Consider the following 12,689-nt stretch of genomic DNA (forward strand, 5'->3'; position numbering starts at 1 on the left):
ACTGGGAAATTAATACCTTCCTTACACACAAAATTATACCGTGTTCCTTAATAGCTTTTTCCCCTTAAAAATAGAAAAGAAAAAGAATAAAAGAAAAAGAATAAAAGAATGAAAAAAATGAATACAATTCCTTTATTACTTAATAATTTTTTATCCTGGAGTTATATGAATAACTTAATTTTTATAGCACTTCTCAGTTTTATTATTTAACTTACTAATGCCCCAAAATGTCATTTTGAGTGTGGAAAAAACAATTAAAAAACCAAATAAACAAAAAAAACACCACTCAACACATCTATGCTGTCTGCTGCTTTTCATCTTTTCTTCTTTGACTATATTGGTTGTGATGTTATTGTTTTTAATGGCTTTGCTTCTGTTGTTTTTTTTTTGTTTGTTTGTTTTGTTTCATTTTGTTTTCCTCTAAAGGTCTTTATTTTTCTTTCCCTACTTCAGGGAAACGAGATCACCTTGTTTCCAAATCATGAATTGATAAATGATTGTCACATGATAATCTTATTGAAGGAGCATTGTCTACATGCATTGGTAAGCATAGAAACCCCACTTTTACAATCTGTATGCAGCAATATGGCAGCCATTTCATATGCAGAAGCTAGCAGGGCACCTGATTGGCTGTTTTATTTCACGTTCTTTGACTTTTGAAAATTAGGTCTAAGCCTTTTTACCACAAAGATGTCAATTTTCTACTGCCTTTATTGGCTTCAGTTTTAGAGATGCCAAACAGTGCAGGATTTTCTGACATTGATTGATGGAAATGCTGAGCACCTTTGAGAGCCAGACTATGCCTATTAATTTTCTTTTTTTTTCCCTTACTATACAATATTTTTATGGCTTTCATGTTTGCACAGCTCATCTCTCTTTGGTTTAATGATGTATTGCCTGTATTTCTTATGAGAGTTAGGGTTCAACATAGTAATCTCATTTTCTCTTCATCAAACATCCATCTGACTAGAGGTTCTCTACAGATTTTTCTACATTCTTACAAAATACTACTAGAGCTTCTACGGAAAATATTTTCACATTGCGATTTACAAACAGCAGCAGTAACAAGTGTGTACAAGTGGCAGTTAAATACAACCTCGCCCCACTAACAGTGAAAATCCCAGATGGCTCCCAAACCTCTTCCTGAGGTCCCAGGGCTGTCTCCCTTTCTGGTTTCCCTGCAGGTGGAGAACAAAAATGAGCTCCCTGAAAGGCTGCTGTACCAACTCTGCTCTTCCATAGAGCCTAAGTGCTTTTGCTACTGCATCTGCTGACCAAGGAAAATCCACTGTATAACTCTTCTTTTGCACTTCCCAGGCAGATTTGAGAGGCCAAGTATTTCCTGTAATTAAAGACTGGAGAACCACTCTTTCCAGATGAAGAGAAATGTTCCCAGCTGACATTACAATATAGTCCAAGTCTATCCCAGTCCACAGGCTGGCTCAGGTCAAGGAGAAAGAGGAGAGGCCTCTCAACTTGATAAATTCTTTTTGTAATAGTGATGCTTCTAGTTAATCTAAGCTGCTTCTGATAAGTACTATAGCTAAGACCACCCTGGCCTGAAGGACTTGCAATCTGAGCTGGCAAGGCGTACACTGTGGGATCTTTCATTCCTCTTTTTTTGTTTGCAAGGAGGTAGTGGAAAAGCAACAGGTGGAATCTCTGAGAGAGTGAAGCAGAATAAGGAATTAAAGGAGAGCAAAAAAAAGGATAGAAAGGAATGGCCAAAAAAGTGTTCCCTGTTCTTCTGAGAGGACAGAAGACAACCAGGGCAATGCAGATGTGAAAAGAAACAGGAAAGAGCAGGCAGAAGCACCAATAGATAAAGATTCATCAAAACCACGGGAGTTTGAGCTCTGTTCTCAGTTCATGCTCAGACTGCTCCTATACCTGCTGTGAAAGCTGCAGGGTCTGTCTGAAGCTAACCACCTTCTGAATAGGTGTTGTGCACAGCCCCTCTATTCTGTCCTCAGTAGAAATGCAGTAGCCAATATTGGTTTATTTCAGTACTAAACAACAAGTTATGCTAGTGGAAAAAGAACTTCACCTTGGAGTATTCTAAATTTCACAAAGATCTCATTATTAAGAGATGAAAGAAAGAAGCATTATCAAATGGCATAAGCAGTTTTCAAGATTGGGGAGGGAAATCACACAGATGAAGGCTGACATGTATTTATTGTGGCATGAAACAAGCAACTTCAAACAGGCACATTCCAATCACATCATGGCCTGAAAGCATCAAACTGAACATGACTGGGAATTGAGCAAGTAACAGGCAGCATCATTTTCAGAGTATAAATTCAATTTTTCCACATGAAATAATACTGAACTAGGAATAAAATTAAGTCATGGTGGAATGAGCTCATTTGTAAAGCAATAATAGAGCTGGTATATTTAAAGAAAACATTTTAGTAAAAACCAAAACAAGACAAAACAAAACAAAAAAAAAGCTAAAACACACAAAATTAAGGAACAAATTAAATGCATCTGAATATATCTGAAGAATATTGTTAACATTTTGATGAGAGATGTTATAATATAAAATAAACTTGACAGACAGACACAGATATTTTCCTGAGTCTCTGTGTTTGTTTTGAGATTGTGTTAAGATCTGTTGCACAGTATTGCTGCAATGCTGATACTGTAAGGTTTACAAGTGATACAAAGATTTTGATTCTAATACTATCAATTCTAGTTTGTTATAAGCAATTTCAAAAGTATTTTCACTACTAAAAATTTCAGCATATACATTGTCTTTTAATGTTATATTCTTTATAGACTTGTACACAGTCTAAGAAAAGATAGAAAATTACTTTCACCAGGTATTTGTTCATGTTGCACTTTAACTCCTCCTTACTAATTTACATAAGTAACAAAACATCCTTCACACCTACAAATGCCTATATGCCCTTCCTAGATAGTGCTTTTGTATCACAGCACAACAGACTGTTTCCTCCTGCACCACCTTTTTTAATCACTCCTTTCCCCAAGCCCTCCAGCAGACACTGACCACTGAATGGTGCTGAGTTCTGATGCTGTTACTACATTCCTACACAGCTTCCCCAACCCAGGGCTATCCTTCCAATATCCAAATTGAAAACAAAACAAAACAAAACAACAACAGTATTTCATACTACCCTACAAAACCTGGAAATCCAGTAGCTACCATAAAACACTATTTTTCAATGCCAAGAAGCACCTAGAAATAGCCAATTGCACAACTTGCCTGAGAAATTACTTTGTATGCATGAAAAATTTCAACATCATCAGATACCAAAGATGCTCTATCTCAAGTTACATAAATGTGCTGTGAAATGTCTTTTCACTGTCTTGTTTATGATGTTGTCTGCAGTCACTGCATTATAAACAGCACTCTCACAGCTACCTTGCTGGCATTGAAAGAGCAAACTTTCAGTCATGTTGAGGATGACAGACAACTTGGTCAGACTTTTTGCAGTGTTGCTAACAGTGTTGAGGACAAGATTATCAGTACATTAATTCTATAGAAACATTAGTTACCCCCAAACAATTTCTTCCTGACATATTTAGACCCCTTTGAGAGTCAGAATGCTAGCAAGGAGACATGGAAAAGCTGTTTCATGTAACTGACTAAGAGGATGTCAGGTAACATTAACCTAGCCACTGTACTAGTGGTTAAGTTGTCGAGTGATTATTGATAATCTGTTAATCAGCAACCCAATGAGTATCAATCAGCAAACATTCTAGCCACCCAACAATTAATAATTATTCATGTCTCTCAGCAAGTTCGAATAACATGTTGCAAGCTGCTCTGAAACAGTGCTGACGTACTTCATTTTAAAACCATTTTTCTAATATTTTACTCAGCTTTTAAAACTGAATGCTAACAGAAGCCACCAAGCAGAAATTTAACATTACCCAGATCATTTCTATAAAGCTATATTTCTCCATTCCATGTGCAACAGTGCCCAAAGACATCTCGCACCCAAAGGACTGTTGTAAATACTGTTCCTTGGAAACAGGGAGCTAGCTTTGGGTCATTTGGATGCCAAATTACACTAGAAAAGAATCCATGGGCAAATGATTCCTATTCCTGCATGAACAGAGGAGTCATTGCAATACTCTCCTATTCATTTTTGGATAGATAAAATCCTAAGTCCTGAGCAGACATGCTCAGTGTGGCATCAAAATCAGAGACATACAGAGAGCTTCTGAATCACACTATATCTTCTGTGATTACTTATGATTGCTCTGTTTTACTGCCCAAGCACCCATTTGAAGAGCAACTTCTGTTGCTTTTAGTGCCCTCACGGTTACCATCGATCTCTAGCAATGGATCACTTTCAATTCACAAACAGAAACAAGAAATATGTACCATGTAGGATGCATCTGTAGGATGCATCCTTTGCTTGCTACTTAAGGAAAACCCTCCATCTGTCTTATCCTGTTTATGAGTTCATAGAAATGACTGGTTCCACATTTATTTGGGATGGGAATGCTGAGCAATTGATAGATATCAGGTTTACTTTGTGTTTCTGATACTATTCCAGTATTTTGGAGCATGTAGTGAATTACTTCATTATGTCATTATATTGTATGGAATGATCAGTATCAGAGTTAAAAGCAGCAGAACACGTATATACCAGCCAAATCATCCTGTGTTTTGAAAAATCATTTGGTAACAGAAAATGAAGCTATAAACTACAGTAAAACTACAAATTGTCCTCTGAAGCCAAACAGGAAGCTATATAATAGAACACAGAGTCCAAACAACTTAAATTATCGGACTTACTGGGTAACGCAGGATTTGCTAGGTTTGACATTTTTAGAAACAAAGTATTTGGGAAACAGTCTGGAAGCTGAGGTTGAGGGATGAAATTAGAAAAGGAAAAGGAGAGAAAAAAGTGCGAGAAGTGTTCTTCCACACAAATTTTGAAGTACTTCCTCCTTTACACTGTTTTTAGAAGGGGCAAAGATTAGAAGATTATCATCACATCAAAGTGAGCAATTATACATTTTACATCTAGACAAAGTGCCTGATCTTAACAGCACTTGTGTTGATTAACTCGTATGTATAATTGAAACTGAGCGTCAGTGTTCCTCAGTCAGGTTCAATAAAATAGGTAACGGAAAACTGCAGGCAAACAATCTGATTAATTACAAAATCAGGTCTGATCAGAGGCAAACCTGAGTAAATTTTCAGTTCCTATTTATTCTAGTTCTTATGAAAGCAAATTTAAAAGTAATAGACATGAACTGAACATTTTCATTTCAGAGCAGTAAGCATTCACCCACCCATCACCCATAAAGTTCATTCCTCATCCCCTGGGCTTCAACTGCAGCATTGCCTGGCTAATGAGTGCTAATTATTCAAAATTATGAATATAGTGCTCAGCATGTACTCCCTTTTCACATCTAATCAGACTGTATAACAACAGTCTGCAAAACAGAATATAAACGAAGAGGGCAATTATAACATACATAAACTTGGAAATAAACAATAATGCTACTAGCTTTATCTGTTGGACTGATTACACTGATTTTTCTCTAAGAAACAGCCACAGAGATAGAAAAAAAAATCATTGGAATTTATAGGACCAACAACTGCACTAATTTTTAAGTAAAATATTCTCAACTTTTCCATAAAAGATGGGGATATATATGCAAGGAATACATTTTTCACTTTTGGAACTACAAAATGAACATTTGGAATTATTACTATATTCCTACAGTATTTGTAAGCACAACCTAAAAACAACGTAGTTCAGTTACGGAGTTACTGCGACAGAGAACTCAGCACCATCTGACAAGTACCAGAACATACCTGTCTCAGCATGATATGCACATGAAAATGAGATGCTGAAAAGTTGAAGTGTTTGTATCAGCACTAAGATTTTTTTGAACAATGAAACACTTACTTGATCATTATATTCTAACACAGTACATTGCTATCACCAACAAACTTCACAAGGGCAAAACAAAATCCCAGAATTTTGCAAAACACAATGCCTTGATATATTTTCATCAACAACTCCCAGTTTTTAAACTATTAGATTTTTGAGGAAAGCAGTTTCTACATTTAAATAATATTTTCAAACAACTCCAAGATAAATAGGTCTGGAGTTAAATCATCATTTTATAAAAATAATTGCAAGAGTTGGTTTGGACTTGAAATTATTTTTTGTTTTGAATCACTGCTGACATTGGGTATCTGAAATTTTGTTAGCTGTTTTCTGTATTACGACTGCTGATATGCATTTCTAATACATATGCATTTCATAGTAGTAAAGTAACTACAATATGGGCAGGTTTTGAAAAACCCACAAATTTTAGATTTTTTGTTTGCTTTACTGGGAGAAAAGATTGTGCAAGATAAGCTCTCTGCAACATCAAATGAATTGCAAAATTATCACAGAGAGTGGCAGGTTTTGGAGTTAATTTCAAAGCACTGCAAATCATGATTTATAGGCATGTTTGCAATGAAATGCCATAATAAAAGCTTTAGAAAACATTCAGTTCAATCTTAGAGTATCCCAGAGTGGGGTTCATAGGTTTTCAAAATAAATGTGTCTTAAATAGGAAAAACCATGTGTGACTGTACAGTTACAATATTTTGAGTGGGCAGAGGATGGAAGGATGAGGGGAAAAGTGTAACAAGGTAACTGATGAAGGCAGAACAGAAGTCAGGGCAACTGATCTGAAGGCTCATTAAAATCCAAGGCATACTGTTTCCTGCCCCAGACAGAACCACATAAAAACAGCTGTGTTTACAAATAAATTATAACACTTCTAACAGCCACAGAAAACACACACACACACACACAAAAAAAAAAAAAAAAAAAAAAAAAGATACAAGAAAATGCATATTGGTTGTATTGACTGTGAAATTAAATTCGTAGAGGATTTTCAGACAGATGGACAGGGTATGATCACTTCAATTTAATCTTACATATAATCTGCAAATGCGTTAATAATCAAGGGACCATATGCCTGCTGGGACTTGTATAATACACATTTAAAACCAGCTACTTTCACTGCTATCATCATCAGAGTTGATATACATGTAATGCAATTCTTTTATTTTTATTTTAAACAACAACAACAACAACAAAGTCTGCAGTTTTTATGATTCCTCTGTAGTGCTTTTATCTCTGGAAAACTCTGCAGTTAGCTGAAACCATTCCCAATTTTTATATCTAACAATTGCTTGATTGCTGATAGCTTATCTGAAACCAGACTGAATAAATGAAAATTTAACATTTCAAATGGTCTCTTTCCTACTCAAGTTGAGTAGACACCTTTCCCAACAATGAATATAAAACATAGGAATCTATTATGCTATTACACCTTCTGTAAGGAATGGTTTTGCCTCAGTTTTCCAAAATAGGGCTAGTTTTGGAGACAAAAATGGAACTGAAATGATTTTTTTGTTTGTTTGTTTTTGCTTTTTTTTTTGTTTTTGAAATTGAAAGCTTACAAATTGAAAGCTTACTTGATGCATGCTTGTGCACTGAGTGAATATGAAGGCATTTCCTCTCCTCTTCTAGGCAGGTGGTTCATCTAACAAAACCAATCTGAGCCAATTTACTATAATTTACATGCTCCAATTCCAGAGGATCTTGTTACCCCCTCACAAAACAATGACTAGTTACAGAGTGAGAAGTTCCAGAACTGTAAATCTTTTGAAGCTTTTTTCTCCCGTGAAGACTGGTAATGACTATACTCAACCTTTTCTTCAGACATCTATTGCTGGCACCAGTCAGAGACTGAATGTTGGGCAAAGTAGACCCAGTATGACCCTTGTCATGTTGCTAATCACTCAGATAGATTTCTCTTGGCCTTTAAATATTAATCTAAACTTTTCATTTTCAAGTGTCATTAATGACTAGAGTTGTGAATGAGATTTCATTTTTACAATTGGATTGGAATTTTTGGTGCCTTTTTTGAGCACAACCACAAGCACCAAACTTTTTTTTTTTTTTTTTTAATTAAAAATACTAACAGTGTGCAAATTTTATCTGACTTCACTCTCGAGAGGAACTTAACTTGTCCCTGTCAAGCAATCCTGGCATAATTTCATGACACTTGAGTTCATTTGAATAACACTGTCTCCAAAGTTTCTTCAATCAGCGTACTTTCTTTAAACATATATATATATATATATATATATATATATATATATATATTGTTATTCATGTCATCATCAGTTTGGATAGTTCTCTCCTCCTGGAGTTCATTTCCCTTCTTTTCTTGCCTTTTTCCTTTTTCTTTCCTTTTTTTTCCAACTGTGTTTATGCCTAATAAACATTTGCAAAGCAGCTTTTCCTGGGTGAATCTCCAGAGTACTGCTGTGTATTAAAATACCAATAGCCCTCTGCTGAAAAATACAGAGATTGCTTTCTGAATTGAGGCATCCTCAGAAGGGCTGTATGCATGCAGCAGTAAATTTGGGCTTTAAAAGAAACTATACATCTCCATTTTCTCATTTCCTACAGCATGAATGTCATTTTAGCTTAGTGGCTCACCACACAATCATGCCTAAGCAAAAGAGACAATACTGAACTGGATGAATTGCACACTGTAATCAAACACATCACTCCAGCTTTTTTCATCTCATAGTTAATAAATTCAACAGATCAGGTTTGGTTTACAGTCCATAATCTGCATTGTTTTACCACATTTTACATAGTCAAGTCCATCCATTTAAAAAACTCTGACACAGTGCTTTGTTAGTTTTTTAATCTACCTTTCAACTATATCAATTCATCTACGGCATAAGATTAGCTGTTATTCTGCTACCAAGGTTTAATGGGATTTTTTTCAGAACTCATTTGACCCTGACTACACATGCTAAAGTAGCTTTATGTATTGGTATTAAGAAATGTTACAGACTGAAAGCAAGAACAAACAGCACTACTCTGTATATCTGATTTTTCTGGGCACCGTAATGGTTTGTCTTATTGAGAAAAGAAGAAAAATCAATGAGAAATAATTAGACTGCTATTTGTAAGAGATTAAACAAATCCTGGTTTTTGTTTTCTTCCCTACCAGATTTTTGAATTGGATCTGAAAGGAAAAACTGAAATCTGTCATCTACAGGTCAGGGTAAGTCTAAAGAAAATAAACAAAAAGAAAAGTGTCTTCAAGAGAGCTATAGAAAGTGCGTATCTGACTGTTAGATATCACTGGACATCTTACTTATCAGGTTGACATTGGCTCAGAAGTGTAATTTCTGAGAGATGTAACTAGTGGTAATGTTTGCATTATTCGTCCTTACACCTCTGATGACTCCACCGATGTTTAAACTGTTATGCTCCCTATAAGCTTTTTTGAATGCACAAAGCACGGTGTTGAGTACATAACATCTTGAGCACTTCAACCAGGACCGAGTATAACATTTGAAACCCATAAAGACAGCTGACATCAGTTACAGGAAGGTAAAAATGGTAGCACAGAAAGGGAATGCTTTCTTCATGCACGTGCATGCAACAGTCAAGAGCACGACCTCTCCTTTTCCTGGAACACTCACACTAACTTCTCCCATATGGTGTAATGAGTAAGAAGTACTTTTTAGTTTTCTTACACTGCTTTTCTATCCCCACTCCCAGGTTTTCCTTTATCTGACCAGAGATTACTATAGTGCCCTCAATATACACTAGGACAAGAAAAAAAATGACTTCTGTAGCAACAAACACCTGAAGACCTTAAAACTTACTCTTTAGTATTTTAAATTCAAAGGAACAGCTGGAAACCTTTTCTAAGTCACAAGCTGCCAAAATATGTTTTCCTCATTTAAGCATTTCTTCATACAACTGCTGAGGAGACTCATCAGACAACCGGCTACACTATAAATCCTATTGCTCTCAAGAGGACTGAAGCTTCATGACTAGTTTCGATGTCTCTTTTAGTGATTAAAATTAGCATTTAAAATATACAATGGGGAATGCTTTCTGAAAACTATTGGTTATATTATGGCTTTGTCTTGATTTCAAAGTTTCACTGATGAAGCTGCATCCATTTGATTCAAATCACACATACTTCTCAGAAGGTTTTGAGTTCATCAGAATTTCAGATAGACAGATTTCCCTACAGAAGTGTCTTATCAATTTAATTTATAGGATTTGGGAGGTTCTGGTGACATTTACTGCATTGGCAATAGAAGGATATCAGGGTTTCTTTGCCTTCTCTTGCCCTGAAGCTGTGGTTGTCTGCACAAGACGATGCAGTCAATACTCAGCAATGCTTGGCTGCTAAAAGGTAATTAAATCCCTTACAAATTCTTCCTAACCATCTAGAATTTATACCCAGTTCAAGATTCATAAACAAGGTTAGACAATATAAGTTCAGGAAAACTTATATGAAAATGCTGTAAGAGTTTAAAACAGGCCATGGAAGCCTGTCAGATGTCCTTCATAATGCCTAAAATACACTCCATTTGTACATTTAGCAGTAGAACTGGGGCTACATAACAGAACTCCAAAACACTAATGAAGTTTTATCAGAGCCCTCAAAAGCCCTGGCTGAGAAAATGTTCCTAGTCTTCTTCACCTGGTGTAGCACAAGGCACAATAAGCTTGCTGTACTCCTGTTTTCTCAGTGACTGGAAATTCTGAAATATTTCCCCTTACCTATAACATTCTTGCCAAGATGATCAGAAGATAGGGCTGCCCATGATCTTCTATGAACATTTTATGACTTGGAAATGTCCATGTATTCTGTATTTGCACACTTGTATTCATGTGACAATATTGCCCTAAGTGTCAGTCTTACATTTATATTCATTTTTACCTTATCTTCCTCCATTACAATGAGATTTCCTTCCTTCCTTCCTTCCATCAGATAGCTTGACCAAGAAGTGGTATTAAAGAAAATCTTCTAAGAGACAATAGTCACTATGCATGCTTTTTGAAAAAACAAATGAAAAAAAATGTCAGATATCTATATTCAGTGTAAAATGTCTTAAAATCAGATCAGATTTTCATATTTTTACATAAAAGATGTGAAACAATAATTTTTATTAGTACTTTGTAATACTATTCTTATTATTAATCAGCAATGTAACCCTTACATGAGGCTAGCAGAGACAACTAGCATGCCAGGAGGCCAAGATGACCATAACCAGATTTCTCTGAACCATGTTGCATCTTTGGGAAAGCAAGGACAAGGAAAGAAGAGGAAATTTAAAGTGTCACACAGAAGAAAGCAAGCAAACAAACAAAAAGCATTTATTTTGAAGTGTTCTTCCCAGTATTAAGGGCACCTTAATAATGTCAAATAGCCTTTTGGGTAGAAGTGCTAACTGATCTAACAAAAGGACAAGTCAAAATAATGAGAAATACCTCCTGCCTTCCCTGCCATTTTGAGTATCCTTTTATAATTTCTAAGTAGCTTTTCAATAAAAGTGAATAATTTGCAGTTTCACAAAGCTAGAGCAGCAGTCAGTACTTTTTCCCTGGTTCCCACATTATGCATTTTACAGATCTCAGAAAGCAAATCAAAGATGTAATGTTAATGTCCCACAGTGTAGGGCATCAGTACTGAACACAGCATGCAAAGCTAGAATGACTTTGCTTTGTTCCCATTCTCCATCCCCTGTCCTCCACCTCTCCTGTCTCCCCCTTATTTTTATCTCTGGCTGACAATAGAGATCAGCTCCTATCAGAAGCCACAGCCTGAAGACGCCTTACAGAAAACAGAAGAGCTCTAAAAATTTTGCCAATGAAGTGGGAGATTTTTGCTAAGATTACCTGGTAATTTTAAATACCAGCCCCAAAATGCTGGCAAAATTAACAGGCAGCATGCTGTTTTCTCTGGTTAAAAGCACTATTCACAGTCTTGCTTGCCTCTGGGAGACTTTTCCTTTGACCTTTTCCTTGCCTGAATTAATGATCTGATCATACAGAGTAACTTTTAATTACTTAATTTACTTATTTGAAGTGCTCTCAGAAACAAGGGGGTTGCGTCCCATCTAGGAACACAGCGGCATTCTTCAAAGGAAGAAGGGGGAACAAGAAGTTGCTCATTTATAGGGAGAGAACAAAGAAGCATACAAATAAGAGGAAATAGAAATGGAGAGCAGGACTGGTAATGAAGAAATCTGCCCATGCTGTTCCTTCCCAGTATCTGTGTCAAGCAGAGAATGAGTTGCATTTCTGGAACTGAAATTCATTGCAGGTTCTTGCCAAACAATTTTATCTTGCTTTCAATAAAAAGCATGTGATCTGCAATACATACAATCACTGTCTTAGGCAGGATTGCTCCCTCTACATCTCCTCCTTGTGCTGCTCACCATTGTTTGAGCTAAGGCAGAACTTCAAGCTGACCAGTGGACTGCTGATGGCCCCAGCAAGTCATCCGTGACAAACATGGGGATTGTGGTCTTTGTTACAGCTGGCACAAGAGAAGGCTTTGGGGTTGCTGGAAAAGTAAGCTTGACTTGCTGCCACCATGAAGAAAAGACAGAAGGAATCCCCTCTCGGAGGGAACAATTTTTTTTTTACATTTAGAAATAAAAGGAGCAGAGGTGTAATTTTTCTGCAGCTGCCAAGTCCCTTAACTCCAACCCTCTTTAGGAAGGGAAAGAAAAAGACCCTAACAACTCATACAAATTATGGTGCTTAACAGCCTCAGGAGCAATTCTATCGCAAAGCAAAACAGCTGGTAATAAAGTCGTAAGTATGACACATCTGAGGCCAAATAACTTTCCAAGG

The 12,689-nt window shown here is 36.3% G+C and overlaps 2 long non-coding RNA genes across 3 annotated transcripts in view; one reads left to right on the forward strand and one right to left on the reverse strand.

The window, feature by feature from the left end:
- LOC140002969 (uncharacterized) overlaps window positions 1-12,689 on the forward strand; it is a 158,320-nt gene that overhangs the window by 102,816 nt on the left and 42,815 nt on the right. For both annotated transcript variants that reach the window (XR_011810799.1, XR_011810798.1), the window contains exon 5: window positions 9,031-9,084. This is a non-coding gene — a long non-coding RNA (uncharacterized lncRNA). The remainder of the gene's footprint in view (window positions 1-9,030; window positions 9,085-12,689) is intronic.
- LOC113844204 (uncharacterized) overlaps window positions 1-12,689 on the reverse strand; it is a 143,687-nt gene that overhangs the window by 87,735 nt on the left and 43,263 nt on the right. The window lies entirely within an intron of this gene.

This window comes from Anas platyrhynchos, chromosome 7 (genome assembly GCF_047663525.1).
Source record: "Anas platyrhynchos isolate ZD024472 breed Pekin duck chromosome 7, IASCAAS_PekinDuck_T2T, whole genome shotgun sequence".
NCBI lineage: Eukaryota > Metazoa > Chordata > Aves > Anseriformes > Anatidae > Anas > Anas platyrhynchos.